Source organism: Bos indicus x Bos taurus, chromosome 16, assembly GCF_003369695.1.
Source record: "Bos indicus x Bos taurus breed Angus x Brahman F1 hybrid chromosome 16, Bos_hybrid_MaternalHap_v2.0, whole genome shotgun sequence".
Taxonomy (NCBI): domain Eukaryota; kingdom Metazoa; phylum Chordata; class Mammalia; order Artiodactyla; family Bovidae; genus Bos; species Bos indicus x Bos taurus.
Window position 1 is genome coordinate 19,742,414 of NC_040091.1, and position 16,851 is coordinate 19,759,264.

At 41.3% G+C, this 16,851-nt stretch overlaps 1 protein-coding gene across 2 annotated transcripts in view; it reads right to left on the reverse strand.

Annotated features, from left to right (window-relative positions):
• Positions 1 to 16,851, reverse strand: part of ESRRG (estrogen related receptor gamma) — a 652,137-nt gene that overhangs the window by 489,956 nt on the left and 145,330 nt on the right. For both annotated transcript variants that reach the window (XM_027564442.1, XM_027564443.1), the window contains exon 2: positions 3,068 to 3,159. The gene's annotated coding sequence lies outside the window, so the exon portion shown is untranslated. The remainder of the gene's footprint in view (positions 1 to 3,067; positions 3,160 to 16,851) is intronic.

The following is a 16,851-nucleotide window of genomic DNA, read 5'->3' on the forward strand; positions in this document are numbered from 1 at the left end:
GAAATAACATCCTAAATAACTTGTCTCTCATGAACTTCAACAACAATAACAACAAAAGCAAGAGAAAGCCATGGCCTTCACGTTCACATGGAAATTTTGGCTAACACTAAAACAGTCCAAGATGAGCACCAGCGGTAAAGCGGAAAAGCTACCTTTGAGAATGAGAATTGCCCTATCACATCCTTTTCTGAAGGAGAGATCTCAGATTATCCTGCGTCCAAGTCTACATGGATTCCTTGGGCAGACACCCAGGGAAACTTCAGGAAAGGCAGTCTCAAGCCATCCTGAAACAGTCACCCTGTAAATAAGTAAATCTTTCTCTTTCATTGGCACTTATATTTGCCCCAAGACAGTCTGTTTAGTAAAGAAAAAAAAAAACACCCTCAAAATTTGGACCCCACTTTGCCAGCAGTAAGCTTTCTGCTAATTCTGTCATAAATAAAGAGCATTGACAGAGGCATTAAAGATGGAAACAATAAAAATAGTCAGGAAGGGCAGCAAAAAAGATTGCCATGATGGTCTGTCTCAGTTTGCAACAAAAAAAAAAGGTATTAAAATACCAACGATACAAAAATAGACTTGGACAATTATCTTCTTCACAGGGAGGGGGAAACTGCTCCCAGACCTCATAAGATGGGTGTCTTCAAGGTTTCATTGATTAGTTGATAAGTTTGCTGGTGAATGATGAGTCGATTAGTCAGAAGGGTTTGAATTAGTTACCAGAGCTGCTTCTTCCATGAATAAAATGCAGGAGTGTCCTCTCTCCCACCCTCTGTGACAGATGATATCTGTTTTCTCCTGTGAGTTTGAATTTAAGAGCCACTGAAGCTCAGCCACAGTATATTCTGGCTCAAATGAGCTGAAAATTGCATTCAATTTGAATTTCAAAAATGGAGGGGAAGAAGGGGGAAAAAAAAAACCCTTAGCACCCATCAAGTCTCCACACATTTCAACTATTTCCTGCTGCTTAGCTGCATTCCGCCAGGCTGGGGACCTGAAACCAGGATGTACTGCAGGGGGTAAGAGCATCTCTGGATTCCTGCCCAGTCTGAGTTTAAAAATAAACTTTTAATAGTCAGGATCAAAGCAAACCTCACTTTTACGCACATGCATAATGCAGAACGCGACCCAGCGAAGAAATAGATTTATCTTTTCCAAACTCAAATTGACCTGCTTTTTTTCCCCCTTATGTACTTTGGAGGTGATAAAGGTGAAGATGTTTTCCCTGGGAAACTCTAGAAAGGCAAATTCTTCTCTAAATTAAAATTAATTCCTCCTCAGCTCACTTAAGACCCTCATTCCCTGTTGCTTGATTTTTCCCCTTCTCCTGCCTCGCATTACAAAGCAGGTGCATTCTTGAAAAGTTGAGTGAGTGGACATTGATTTTTTTCAAATCAAATCATATTTTAAATGCTCTAAGAGAGTTATTTAAAGGAATCTCGTGATAAATTATTGTATAAAACCAAGCTATTTTGAGAGTGCAGATACTCGCCCCTTCATGCAAAGACACCGTCAGCATGCATTTGAGGCCATATTCAGTTTTCTTAAAGCAGGGCATACCTACAGTTTTGAAGAAACACAGATTGAAGTATCACCAATAATTAAAACTAAATTGTTGTTACCCAAAACAACAGATAAATCCCAGAATCATGTAACTGAATGATCTGGGGCCAGAACTCCAATTCATGATTGTTGGAGCTGAAGGAACACAGAGAATATCAGATTCATTTCAACCCACTTCACACATGGAAGTGTATTCTCCCATTGCCTAAATCATGTTGCAAATGAAGCAGCTTGGGTGTGATGAAAAAGGTAATTCAGTTCTGAAGTCCATTTTCCACATAGAAGCAGGAATCTGTTGAACACTGTTCAGATAATCCAATGACTCTAGAGGGTTCAATACCAGGCAGGATGGAAAGCATGGTTCCCAGCGTCCTTGCTCTGCCCGGGGAGGTTGGGGGGAGTGGGTGGGGTGGGGGGTGGAGGATGGGTACCAGATGACTCACTGATCCCACCTTGGAGAACCATGCACAGCAATGGTTTGCCTCCTTACCTGAGTTGTGAACTGTTTGAGCATCTGATGGAAACACAGACCCTTTCCAATTTAAGAACCCCTCCATACTATGATCCTCATGAGTTATTACCACAGGATTCATGGCTGCTACTGCTAAGTCGCTTCAGTCGTGTCTGACTCTGTGCGACCCCATAGACGGCAGCCCACCAAGCTCCACAGTCCCTGGGATTCTCCAGGCAAGAACACTGGAGTGGGTTGCCATTTCCTTCTCCAATGCATGAAAGTGAAAAGTGAAAGGGAAGTCGCTCAGTCGTGTCTGACTCTTTGCGACCCCATGGACTGCAGCCTACCAGGCTCCTCCGTCCATGGGATTTTCCAGGTAAAAGTACTGGAGTGGGGTGCCACTGCCTTCTCCGCAGGGTTCATGGATCCAGGACCAATTGAGTAACTGATGAAAGTGTAGAAAAGTAGGCATTACATGCTTTTCCTTCAAAAACAGAGTGAAGAAGACTTAACATCTAGATATATTTGGAAAGATCTAGGCGTCCAACTGGTACCTGACAGCATGCAAGTACTTTTACTGAGTTCACAGAAGGCAGAATTGAGAAGGCTTCCTATCTTAAGTACAGGACAAGACCAAGAGAACAATAATACTTGAAGTTCTCGCGCACTGCCAAAACAGAAAAAAGTAAGAAATAATCTAACCGTGACAGCTGTAGCTTAATGGCTAATACAGGGAATCAGTAGAAACAGAGCAAAACTTTTCAAAAAGAACCATGATATCATCGCAACACATACTCCTTAAAGTCCCATTTGTCGGAATATCCCATAAAATAAAACCTGTGAAAAGCTTGAAAACAATGTTCTTGCATTTTAAAAGACAGAATGAGGGAAACATGGGTGACTCTTCACATACTAATGAAATCCTTGCCAGGACCACAGGGACAAAGATGTGAAGAGGCCACTTAACTCTTTAGTGTGTAACACATGGCATTATGTTCTGTGGCTTTAAAGGATCATTCACGACTCCTAATTTTTTAGGGAACAGCTTACCTTTCAAACTGCAACAATGTTAGCGTAGAATTTTTTCCTTACATCTTCATAATGTAATATTGTTTCATTGATGAACCAGTAAATTGTCAGCTCTATTCATTATGTGGCAGGAACAAGGATCCAACCCAAAAAAGGAAAAAAAAAAAAAAAAAGTGAGGTCAATTTTCTTGGCTGCTGCATTTAATAAAATCTCCCAGGCAAGAGAGTTAAGCACACATTAATAGCTATGACTTAGCTGCCTTCTGCAAGTCTTTGATTTTCCTATATATACTCAGGGCTGTATTAACACTAGCGCTAAGGGACAGTCCTCATGGCTTGTTTTAAGTTTTCTTCCTTCTCAGCTTTATCAGATTTATTAATCTTCTGCTTCCCTCTTATTTATACTGCATGCTCTGGTTAAGGTTTGAAAGCGTTTTCCATTATAACACCCATTTATAACTTTCAGAAAAAAAAAAATTCTTCTATCACAGGGCTCAAGGGACTTTCTACTTATTTCACATTAGTCTCAAAATAAACAAGTTTCTCTAAATGGTGTGGGTGGGGGGTTGTTCTTATTTCTCCCATTCTCAAAATGAGACAAAAGGAGGCAGGTTGAGAAGGACAAGTTTCCTGATGGAAAAACTCGAAGATTCGGGTATTTTTTTTGTTTCTGTTCGTTTTAAATTTGGTGGCACTGGCACGTGGGATCTTAGAATCCCGACCAGGGGTCAAACCCACACTCCGTGGTTTGGAAGCGTGGAGTCCCAACCACAGGCCCACCAGGGATCCCGAAGCCTCGGTTTTAAATAAGCCCACCGTGCATTTACCAAGTGCACTCTTTTTCAAAATCCTGTTTTTTCATAGAGTGTTTATCAGAGGAAATGATTAGATTGAAACTAATCTTGTAAAACTGCCAATGTTTTACTGATCTTGACCTACAAAAATGGCAATTCCATATGATCTAACTTAACAGATCTCATATCTATACCCTCATATAAAAGAAAACTGAGGAAAAAAAGGTTGTGACCAACAGATAACTGAAGGGTCCTAACAATTTGTTTGGTGCAGGTTCTCATGCAGTTTGTTCAGTAAAAGATGTGGGAAAACTCATTAATTCTATGGCACCAGGCCATTCCCATCACACCCCTTGAGGCATGAATGTGGTAACTGTAGACTTCGGGGAGTGAACACTTCAAAGAGATGCCTGTGCTGTGATTAGAAGATTCTCAGAGGGGCTCTAAATCGTATTCACTCAAGACACCCTTCAAACCCACAGCTTTTTGCCTTTTCTTTAAAGAATGAAGTTAAAAGTAAAATGCTTGACAATTAAACAAGATTGAGGTTTCAATTTCAACTTTGCCTTAATACCCCAAGACTACAAGAAGCAATTGGAACCAAACTTTGATCATTTGCTTTCACGCTGAAGAGGAACTATTAGAGCACTCGAGAAACAAAGGGATCATTTTAAAAGTTTTTGCGTGAGGGAGGGCTGATGATCAATGAAGCCAGGAGACCAAGGAGGCTTCTGGCATAGAATGGAATTTGACAGGGTGTAGACTCAAGAAAGGGAGATACTAACCGACAGAGAAAGACAAATATCATATGATATCACCTATACGTGGAATCTGAAATATATGATACAAATGAACTTAGTTCCAAACCAGAAATAGACACACAGACACAGAAAACAAATGCTATGGTTACCAAAGGGGATAGTGGGGGGCAGGGGGTTTTGTTAACTTAGGAGTTTGGGATTAACAGAGAAACACTACTATGCATAAAGTAGGTAAACAGCAAGGTCCTACTGTACAGAACAGGGAACTGTACTCAACATCTTCTAATAATGGAAAAGAATCTGAAAAAATTCAGTTGGTATGTATATATAACTGAATCACTTTTCTGTATGCTTAAAAGTAACATGACATTAGGAATTAGCTACATTTCAACAAAAAAGAACCCCCCTCCAAATAAAGAAAATAAAAGATGCTCTGCAAATACAAATAGGAGGGTATATTTGATATACTTACTAATGAGAAAGGCTAAACGAGTTGCATGTGAGAATCTAACCCTATTTATATTCTAGGACTGTGAACATAGGAAGCCTGTTAAAAATCTGCAATTTGTACAAATATAATTTCCCCTGGAGAAGGAAATGGCAACCCACTCCAGTACTCTTACCTGGAAAATCCCATGGACGGAGGAGCCTGGTAGGCTACAGTCCATGGGTCGCAAAGAGTCGGACACGACTGAGCGACTTCACTTTAATGAAGCACTAAGAGACAGTCCACTCAAGTGATACTACAGGGTAAGATGTCCTTAGGAATCTAATTTAGGTTGTTTATTACTATTATTATTATAAAGAAAGCCTAGGATTCCAGAGTACAAAAGAAGGATTTGAAGGGACAAAAAATCCTTCCGGGGCTGAGTTCATCAGATAATGTTACTGTCCAGGTAATCATGCCAATGGTCATGACCAATGTGGTTGTGATTTCAAGTTCGTATTTAAAATACATAACTGGTCAAAGCCTATCTCTGAAATCAATGAAAATTCAAACTAACATTTACACTGTAGTTACAGTCTTGGGAACAGCTTCTCCTTTTGACCTCACATGTAGCGCTTATCTCTGAGCAGAGGCTTTCAACTCAGGATCTTCTTACTGTGACCACCCCTACTTGCAGGGGTAGCCCAGATCAGTGGGCAGTGGGACGCTGGTCTCGGAGTCTTGGGGAGGAAGAGTTACTGCCTTAGTCACTACACTCCCTTTCAGACATGCACAAGACCTTAGGAGCTGTTGCAAGAAGAGGAAAGATGGATGCCTAAGTGCTTCTAGGATTCCTGATAGAAGAATTTGGAGTCTTCCGAACCCAATGGGAGCTAACTGTCCATGGCCAATTGGGGTCTTGTTATTTAGGAGTTCTCGAAAGGTAGGGGTGAAGGAGGAATTAGAACCTAGCTCTTTGATCACTTTTCCCCCTCCCCCAGTTTTTGCATACTTTTGCCATAAATCTTTCATGCCCCACTCTGTCCCATTCAGGGACTGGTAATGAGGGAAGATGGATGGGCATTGGAAGGGTATGTGGAATTTATTCACATTACCTCAATGGTCTCCTCTTACTACAAAATGTAATATACATATCCCCAGATTAATTTCATTCTAAATAGTGACAACCAACCCAGGTGGAAGATTTCTTCTTCAGTATTGCAGATAATGTACTACAGAACAGAAAACAAAACTGTTGTAGACCTGAAGAAGTTGTGTCACAGTTTGATTGAGATTTTTGTGGTTAATCTAGAAACTCACTACCATTTATCTCATCTTTTTCCTCATCTGCAGATAGTCTGAATTACAACCAACCAGTTTTACGATGTACAGTGGGACACTGCTATTTTATAAACTGGGAATTACCTATCCTCAATTCATTATTGAGACTGGACATATGAAGTCACAAAAAATAAATTCATTCCAGGATGAAAAACTACCAGATACACGCACATAGATTTCTGCTTTGCACAACTTTACTGGACATTCTTTCACAAAGATTATAATGTGATGGTGCCACACCACCATGACTGCACAAAGTGGGGTTGGAGGAGAAAGCATCTGAATTTCTTCCCCCCTAACCCAGAGTTTATTTTTAAAGCAAAGCCAGAGAATCAAGTTACCAGTTTCCCATCACTCACAGTCACTGACCCCAAGGCAAGAGAACTTGCACCACCTCAATCCCCACCACCAGCAGCCTCTAAGTAGTAACCTCCTTAGGAAGATGGAGAATTACCTCTCTGCCTTCTAATAGATATTCGAATACAAAGAGAAGCTATTAAGCACATAATGTTCATAAATTATGGTGGCACTACAGTGGAACCCAATGATGGCTGTCCTTGAGGAAAAGCATATTTTCAGTTCCAAAACCTAAGGAATATATCTTACTAGGACTCACCTGTAAAAAGGCTATGACAAACTTAGACAGCCTATAAAAAAGCAGAGATACCAGTTTGCTCACAAAGGTCTGTATAGTCGAACTATGGGCTTTCCAGTACTCATGTACGGATGTGAGGATTGCACCATAAAGAAGGCTGAGCGCCGAAGAATTGATGCTTTTGAAATTTGGTGCTGCAGAAGACTCCTCAGAGTCCCAAGGAGATCAAACCAGTCAATCCTAAAGGAAATCAACCTTGAATATTCCTTGGAAGGACTGATGCTGAAGCTGATGCTCCAGTACTTTGGCCACCTGATGGGAAGACTTGACTAACTGGAAAAGCCCTGATGCTGGGAAAGATTGAAGGCAGGAGGAGAAGAGGACGACAGAGGATGAGATGGTTGGATGGTACTACCAACTCAACAGACATGAGTTTGAACAAACTTTGGGATACAGTGAATTACAGGGAAGTCTGGCATGCTGCAGTCCATGGGGTCACAAGAGTTGGCCACAACTGAGCGACTGAACAATAACACCTGTAACATGCTAACAGATACCAAAGCCTGGACATCATACACTTTCAAAATGTAAGTTAATGGCAGAAGTTTTTTAAAAGGGAGAACAATAATAGTTCCTTTGACTCAACTGACTATGACTTTAGTACACTGTCAGTAGTAGATGATAAACAGAATAAATTCCAAAGCTTTCTAGACTCCCAGCCATATGTTGTTCACATCATTATAAATAAGTGTGATTATTTGAAGATTTGTTTCAAGATTTCAAAAAAGGCAATCAGAAAAGATTATCTGTAGGACTTCCCTCGGGGTCCAGTAGCTAAGACTCAATGCTCCCAAAGTAGGGAACCTGGGTTTGATTCTTGGTCAGGGAACTAGATACCACACGCCACAACTAAGACCCGGTGCAGTCAAATAAATAAACATTAAAAAAAAGAGAAAAGAGTATCCTGGGAAGGCATAGGATGCACATCTTTGGGGACAAAGATGACTTCAGCACCCCAACCCCCCCATCAAGTTTGCTATAATTAAAAGAGAAACAGGGAACAATATAGTCAACATAGTATTTTTAAATGACCCTTGAAAGGAAGAGTAGGCCAGAGATTGGTATAGTTTTGAGAATGGATAATAGCCCACCAATGTAGATATAGCTTTTTCACTGATGGATACAACGTAAGGCTTTTCTCCAGTAAAGCTGAACTCCAATTTAAGACTTCCAGATTTAGATCTCCCAGTAGTTGCCACTGTGTAGTTCAGTTCAGTTCAGTCGCTCAGTCGTGTCCGACTCTTTGCGACCCCATGAATCGCAGCTCGCCAGGCCTCCCTGTTCATCACCAACTCCCAGAGTTCACTCAGACTCACATCCATCGAGTCAGTGATGCCATCCAGCCATCTTATCCTCTGTCATCCCCTTCTCCTCCTGCCCCCAATCCCTCCCAGCATCAGAGTCTTTTCCAATGAGTCAACTCTTCACATGAGGTGGCCAAAGTATTGGAGTTTTAGCTTTAGCATCAGTCCTTCCAAAGAACACCCAGGACTGATCTCCTTCAGAATGGACTGGTTGCATCTCCTTGCAGTCCAAGGGACTCTCAGAAGTCTTCTCCAACACCACAGTTCAAAAGCATCAATTCTTCGGTGCTCAGCTTTCTTCACAGTCCAACTTTCACATCCATACATGACCACAGGAAAAACCATAGCCTTGACTAGACGGACCTTTGTCGGCAAAGTAATGTCTCTGCTTTTGAATATGTTATCTAGGTTGGTCATAACTTTCCTTCCAAGGAGTAAGCGTCTTTTAATTTCATGGCTGCAATCACCATCTGCAGTGATTTTGGAGCCCCCCAAAATAAAGTATGACACTGTTTCCACTGTTTTCCCATCTATCTCCCATGAAGTGATGGGACCGGATGCCATGATCTTAGTTTTCTGAATGTTGAGCTTTAAGCCAACTTTTTCACTCTCCTCTTTCACTTTCATCAAGAAGCTTTTTAGTTCCTCTTCACTTTCTGCCATAAGGGTGGTGTCATCTGCATATCTGAGGTTATTGATATTTCTCCTGGCAATCTTGATTCCAGCTTGTGCTTCTTCCAGCCCAGCGTTTCTCATGATGTACTCTGTATAGAAGTTAAATAAACAGGGTGACAATATACAGCCTTGACGTACACATTTTCCTATTTGGAACCAGTCTGTTGTTCCATGTCCAGTTCTAACTGTTGCTTCCCGACTGCATATAGGTTTCTCAAGAGGCAGGTCAGGTGGTCTGGTATTCCCATCTCTTGAAGAATTTTCCACAGTTTATTGTGATCCACACAGTCAAAGGCTTTGGCATAGTCAAGAAAGCAGAAATAGATGTTTTTCTGGAACTCTCTTGCTTTTTCCATGATCCAGCGGATGTTGGCAATTTGATCTCTGGTTCCTCTGCCTTTTCTAAAACCAGCTTGAACATCAGGAAGTTCACGGTTCATGTATTGCTGAAGCCTGGCTTGGAGAATTTTGAGTATTACTTTCCTAGCGTGTGAGATGAGTGCAATTGTGCGGTAGTTTGAGCATTCTTTGGCATGCCTTTCTTTGGGATTGGAATGAAAACTGACCTTTTCCAGTCCTGTGGCCACTGCTGAGTTTCCCAAATTTGCTGGCATATTGAGTGTAGCACTTTCACAGCATCATCTTCCAGGATTTGAAATAGCTCAACTGGAATTCCATCACCCCCATTAGCTTTGTTTGTAGTGATGCTTTCTAAGGCCCACTTGACTTCACATTCCAGGATGTCTGGCTCTAGGTCAGTGATCACACCATCGTGATTATCTGGGTCATGAAGATCTTTTTTGTACAGTTCTTCTGTGTATTCTTGCCACCTCTTCTTAATATCTTCTGCTTCTGTTAGGTCCATACCATTTCTGTCCTTTATTGTGCCCATCTTTGCATGAAATGTTTCCTTGGTATCTCTAATTTTCTTGAAGAGATCTCTAGTCTTTCCCATTCTGTTGTTTTCCTCTATTTCTTTGCATTGATAGCTGAGGAAGGCTTTCTTATCTCTCCTTGCTATTCTTTAGAACTCTGCATTCAGATGCTTATATCTTTCCTTTTCTCCTTTGCTTTTCACCTTTCTTCTTTTCACAGCTATTTGTAAGGCCTCCCTAGACACCCATTTTTCTTTTTTGCATTTCTTTTCCATGGAGATGGTCTTGATCCCTGTCTCCTGTACAATGTCACAAACCTCCCTCCATAGTTTATCAGGCACTCTATCTCCTAAATCCAATAATATTGGCTATCTTCTGATGTCATTTCTGAAGGAGATAGCTCTTCTATAAGAAAGACATGGCATTTAAAAAATAAGTGGCCAAGATCCTCGATTCTAGCACATTTCTAACCATTTTTCTTGCACTTTAACCATGGAAACATGGAAAGTCAGAAAGGGAAAGGAACAAGAACAAGCAGCAGGAGAGAGCAAACGTGAAAAACTAAGAGAAAAGAAAAATAATGGAAGGAAAGAGGAGGGTTAAACATGAGTGAGCACACAGTTCATTCACTCAAACCTGGAGTACTCAGGACAGTCAAATTCAAATAGAGGGCAAACTTGGTTTATCACTCCTTTCCCTGAAGGATGCAAGAATGCCACTGCTGGCAGAGATCCTGGAGATGGTCTACTCCAAAGGCCTCATGTCATCAGTGAGGACAATGAGGCCCTGGAAGGGAAAGTAACTTCAAAGTCAGAGCAGGAAGCCAGGTTCACTGTGGACCAGTCTAAGGGTCTACCAACCACAGCCACGTGAAAGCAGTAAAGGCCCGTCCTAGTCATGCACGCATGCTGTTGCTCAGTCATGTCTGACTATTTTAGACCCCGTGGACTGTAGCCCGCTGGGCTTCTCCGTCCACAGAATTTCCCAGGCAAGAATATTGGAGTGGGTTGCCATTTGCTCTTCCAGGAGATCTTCCCAACCCAGGAATCAAACCAGCATCTCTTGGGTCGCCTGCACTGCAGGTGGATTCTTTACCACCTGGGAAGCCCTTTCCCAATCACAGACAATCACTAATGATCCCAGGAGTGAAGAAAGATGGAGATGCCCTTCTCTCTCTGGGGGGAAAAACACAGATCAGCTCACAGAATTTAAACGCACAGGAAGAGCTGGAATTGGGCACGGCCACAGCCGACCCAGCTTCGGGGGTAATCCGGCCCGTGGAGGCAGCACACTCTGAATTCAGAAAGCTCCAAGTCCAATTTCTTACATTCCCAACAAACCGTCTCTGGTGGTGATTATGCCGTAACATTTCTGATGATTAATTAAGAGACTTTCATTACATCACTTGGCTTGTAATTAACAGCTCCCCCTGTCTTTAATAAAATAGATGGCATGATATAAAATAAACAAGGGGGACCAAGTGATAGGTAAACCCTAAGCCGAGATGATATCACCCTCCTCTTCTGTCAGGATGGAGGTGAAGAAGCAAAAGGCTATGGAAAAGATGAGTGGGGTGTGCTCAAGAGGGAGATGGGGGGGAGAAGGCAGGCATTTGCTCAATCAGTACCTATTTTCAGAATTTCCTTCAAGCTGGCTCGGACTGAGAGTCATCAATTATTTAAAAGATGTAACATGATGCTTCCTTTGTTGAGGCAAATCTGCAAGCAGACCCCGAGAGAAAATAAAAAATGAATTAGGCAGAATGTATTAGTCTGCTTGAAGAAAACAAAGATTTAGCTATTGGGACTCGCTCTTCTTAGAAACAGTTCAATTTTGTCTCCAAAATTCACAAACCTTTTTTCTCCCTCTCCTTACCTATTTATTTATTATTTTCTACAGTAGATCACACAAAAGGGGGCATGAATCATTTCCTAAACTTCTCCTTTCTTTTCAGATTCAGCTTGATGTATTGTCTTCATTTAAATTACAAATACACTAATCTGAAACACTGTTTACCAAGCAGCATTTTAAATGAAAGATACAAGAAATTGCATCACTCACATTTTAAAAATGACTTTAGACTTCGGACCTCATAAAAAACAGCCGACAGTGTTCTCTGTCTTGGCTGCTATATTTCAGTCTAGCTAATGAAATTCAATTAGTGAGCTTTGTACTTAGGACATTATGATTCTGATGGCTGGTCTGATCAAAACTGGTGTGCCAAGCCCTAGTTCTGTTTTCTGGCAGACCACAGTTAAAAGGAAAATTCAATAGGGTAGATTGGCATGGGGAAAGTTAGTTTCAGAGGAACTCACTTCTCACCATCATTAAAAAAATACGGGAGGAGAGCTGTTCCTTAGAAGGGTTTTATTATTTACTAATCAAATGGACTAACATTTTGAAAAACCTCAATACCTAAGTCTGTCATTATCAGTGTTAGTCTTTTAAAAATAGCAACTGACCTAAAATAAACCAGTAACCAACTAAAATCAATAAATCACAGATTTAATCCGGTTTTAGGTTTGGATCTGCCTGAGCTTGTGTTACAAACAAAAAGTACAAATACTGGACTCTTAGTGATGTCTTTATGTTAATTTTGTTCTTGTTCAGTCATTAAGTAGTATCCGATTCTTTGTGACCCCATGGATGGTAGCCCACCATGTTCCTCTGTCCTTGAGATTTATCCAGGCAAGAATCCTGGAGTGGGTTGCCATTTCCTTCTCCAGGGGATCTTCCTTAGCTAGGGATTGAACCCATGTCCCCTGCATTGACAGGCAGATTCTGTACCACTGAGCCACCAGGGAAGCCCAATGTCTTTTACAGGCCTTCCCAATTAAAGCAATAAGCATCACCCACAGGAAACCTTGAGCCTTTACACTGAAGATTCAGATTACACCATCAGTTCAAGAGGTGCTGTGCCTTTAACACCTGAAAGAATTTAACACTTGAAAACAGATACGCACTTAGCAAAAACCACTGGGCTGAAGCCTAGTACATTACACATCTTGATCCTCTACCTGGACCATTGGCCTTTGATTCAAGGGTACCACGTCTGCATGGATCAGGTTGAATGGCAAGACACAATCTAACTCATCATTATATGGCCCGATTCTTCGGACAGCAAAAGCAGACAAGCAAAAATGGAAATTTCAGATGGACATATAGCCTTTGGTCTGTTAATAACAATCCTAGTTAACTAGACAATTGAGACCTGAGCATCTATTTCATTTTCAAAGTTGTTTTCTTAAAACACAAACCAGGTCGTACCGGTTCTTTGCTTCTCTCACAGGGAATGACACCCCTGTCCAACTCGTGATAGACAGAAACCAAAAGAGCCATCCTTGGCATCTCTTCTGCGTCATCACGTCTTTCCCTCTTTCTGGAAAACAATTACGGGAACAGTCATCTGAAATCCCAGAAGTGGAATCTGACTTCTTGGTCCACTCCTTGGAAAGCTGTTCTAGAAGCTTTTGGTTTTACCTGGGAGTGACCCAGGATTGGGTACAGATACTCAGCCTGGACTTCTTGTACCCTTGGTGCCATTCTTCTCTGACTCAAAAATTGTACATCCCTCATCTGTTCTTGATAGGAATATATCATATAGATATTTTTTGATGATAAATCCATTTGGAAGTAAACTTTTTCTTGTGTCAAATGCAAAAGGGAAAATGCACATTCACTTCCTTCCCACAAATGGGCTGCCTCTGATGTGTTTTCTCAGAATTCATTAGTAAAATGCCTTGCTAGACTGTCTTGCTCCAGCTTGCTAGAGCAGAGTCTGCGCCTCTCTTCTCAAATCCACATTGACTGACTTCACATTGGTAACTTGAAATCACACTGCGGCAGGAGTATTTACATCAAGGAAATCACTGTCAGAACTCAGGTATTTTTACACTATGGTTACCAAAGGGAAAAGGTGAGAGGAGGGATAAATCAGGAGTCTGGGATTAACATATACACACTGCTGCTGCTGCTGCTGCTAAGTCGCTTCAGTCGTGTCCAACTCTGTGCGACCCCATAGACGGCAGCCCACCAGGCTCTGCCGTCCCCAGGATTCTCCAGGCAAGAACACTGGAATGGGTTGCCATTTCCTTCTCCAATGAATGAAAGTGAAAAGTGAAAGTGAAGCCGCTCAGTCCTGTCCGACTCTGAGCGACCCCATGGACTGCAGCCTACCAGGCTCCTCCATCCATGGGATTTTCCAGGCAGAAGTACTGGAGTGGGGTGCCATTGCCTTCTCCAATATACACACTACTGTATATAAAATGGGCTTCCCAGGTGGCTCAGTGGTAAAGACTCTGCTTGTCACTACAGAGGATGCAGATTCAATCCCTTAGGTTGGGAAGACCCTCTGGAGAAGGAAATGGCAATCCACTCCAGTATTCTCGCCTGGGAAACCCCACAGACAGAGGAGCCTGGTGGGCTGCAGTCCCTGGGGTCGCAGAGTAAGACACAACTTAGCGACTAAATAACAGTATATAAAGTAGATAATCAAGAAGGCCCTACTGTATAGCACAGGGAAATCTACTCAATACTCTGTAATAACCTATACAGGAAAAAAAAAAATCTGAAAAAAAATGGGTTTATGTACAACTGAGTCACTTTGCTGTACACCTAAAACTAACACAATATTGTAAATCAATTACACTCCAATATAAAATTTTTTAAAAATCAGGTGTTTTTTCATCCCCTTCCCTCACAGACAGTTTACCAGCACATCGCTGGAAAAGGCTTTAATTCACTGTTTTCTTCTTTGCAAATAAAAGGTACTATAGAGTGTTTTGCATCGACACCCATCCTTTTTCTTCTCTTTCCCTCTTTTGGGGGGGACGCTAGTCAGAAGTTCACCACCTCTTATTCCTTGGCTCCAGGCTTGACCATCTTTCCCAGCCACTCTTGCAGGTAGGTGTGGTCAGGTGATTGAGTTTCCTTCCATGGACAGAGACCAAAAGTGACAGAAGCCTCTCCATACTTGGGTTGTAAGCCACCCCCACAAATACATTCCACGGTTTTCCCCTTTCACGGGCTTCTGTAAATGCTCTGGGCAACCCTGGATGCCACTCATCGAAGAAAGAGAGCAATGGGATAAGAAGACATCAACCTTCAAATCCGTTCTGGAAAGAGACTTACCCCATTCGGGAATACCCATTGTGAACTTCAAATGTGAGAAAACAGTAAAGTTTTTTTGTTTGAACAGTTTACTGTTTGAGAGTTTGTTTGATTCACCAGTCACCATGACTATAGCTGAGTATTCGTTCTCCTTTTCTTTCAACCACTGTCTTTCCTCCCCCAGCTGATGTGATAAATCCAGGGATGATGACTGATCAAGACTGGGAAGACTGGAATAGGAGCCCTAATATATAATACTGACTTCTCACGCAGAATTTTTGTTTCACTTAAGAGTTTTGAGTTCTATGTGTTGTTCATGTCAATAGTCATTAGCCAGAAATCTGTGTTATTTCCATATGCTTGTGGTACCCTGTGTAGCTCATTCTTTCTCCCTTTAGTGATGTCATCTAAATAAAGTGTTCCAATTTATAATCATATCCACATCAGATATATATGAGGAGTTCAATCCATATGCCCTATGTCTTGTCAAGGAAATTAACTATAAAGGTATTGATATTATACAATTAATATGAGGGCTCTTAACATATTTAATTTCCCCCTGACCTAACTTTCTTCACTCATTGTGAACAAAAAGTATGAATTCATTATTTGCAAATAGTCTGGATTGCTTAATGTATTCTAGAAGGAACGAAGAGTACACATACATGTACTCAAGCACGCATGTTTCTGTCCCTATAGGGGGCAAAAATAGTAATTAAGGTAAAGATAAGGAACCATTCTAAGTTGTCAACCATGTAGGCTTAGTGGAACTCTAAATGTATTTTTAGTTTATATTTGTTTATTTAAGGTTTTCTCTTTCTATAACACTCAAGGTAAGAAAAAAAAAGAAGGGAGGGAGGGAGAGAAAAATAGAGAAACCAAAAAAAATTGTTTCAATCTCTCCATATTATTTACTATATAAAGCATCACACATTTTCCTCCTTGCAAGCCTGCATAAAGAGTCTATTTGGGAGTGTTTGGAATTGTTGTGTTTTTAAAAATTTAACAATCATAGCTCTGAAGCTTAATCACTTGTATGTGTTACAAGACCAGATGGTTCAAGTGGGTGTTTGTTTACAAGCTCTTTGTATAAGGTTTTTAGCTGCTTCTTAGTCCAAAGCTGGATATTTCAACTAACCAAGAAGGCAATGAGGAATGAGAAGAGACTGGATTTCACAGATCCCTGGACTATTAGACTTCACTCCACTATGGTCCTGAGCACCTGTACAAGGCAGGGTTTAGGGCCTAAGAAATAATAACATTTGCACGCCACGCTCTGAGTTCTTCATGGACCTCGGACAGGCTCTAGAGGAAGAAGGCATCTACCCTGGGCTCAGCGCTGCTGGCTGCTGGCAGTGGACACCAGAGAAGAACAGAGCACCCTGCCTTCCTAACATTTTAACTACCCTCAAGCTCTAGAATTTAAGATGTTTCCTGTTTTAACTGGCTTCGAGAACTGAGCTGTTTGACCAGTCTCATCCTCCTCCAGCTTTCTCCTTCCTGATGTGGATGAAAGGAGAGAAAGACAACTTTCTTGGTGGCTGCCCCATTCTCTGTTTCCTCTGTACGAACCACACAGCCAATATTGGCAAACGTGCAAAGGATGCAGGTTTCTTTACCGCAAAATAAGTCCAATAACATTAAAGTTTCCTTAGAAGAGAATGAAAAGTTTCATCAAGGAACAAACTTTATTGGCTTTGAAAAGATGAACATTTACTTCTTGTTTTCTGGATGAGAAAATCCCCTTATAGTTCACTGTCTACTCTGGGGCTCACCTTCTCTCAACAGAAAGAAGGCAGTCAATACTTCCTTATTTTCATTCTTAATAAGATTAATGATGTTCAGCACAGTTAGCCCACCTAGA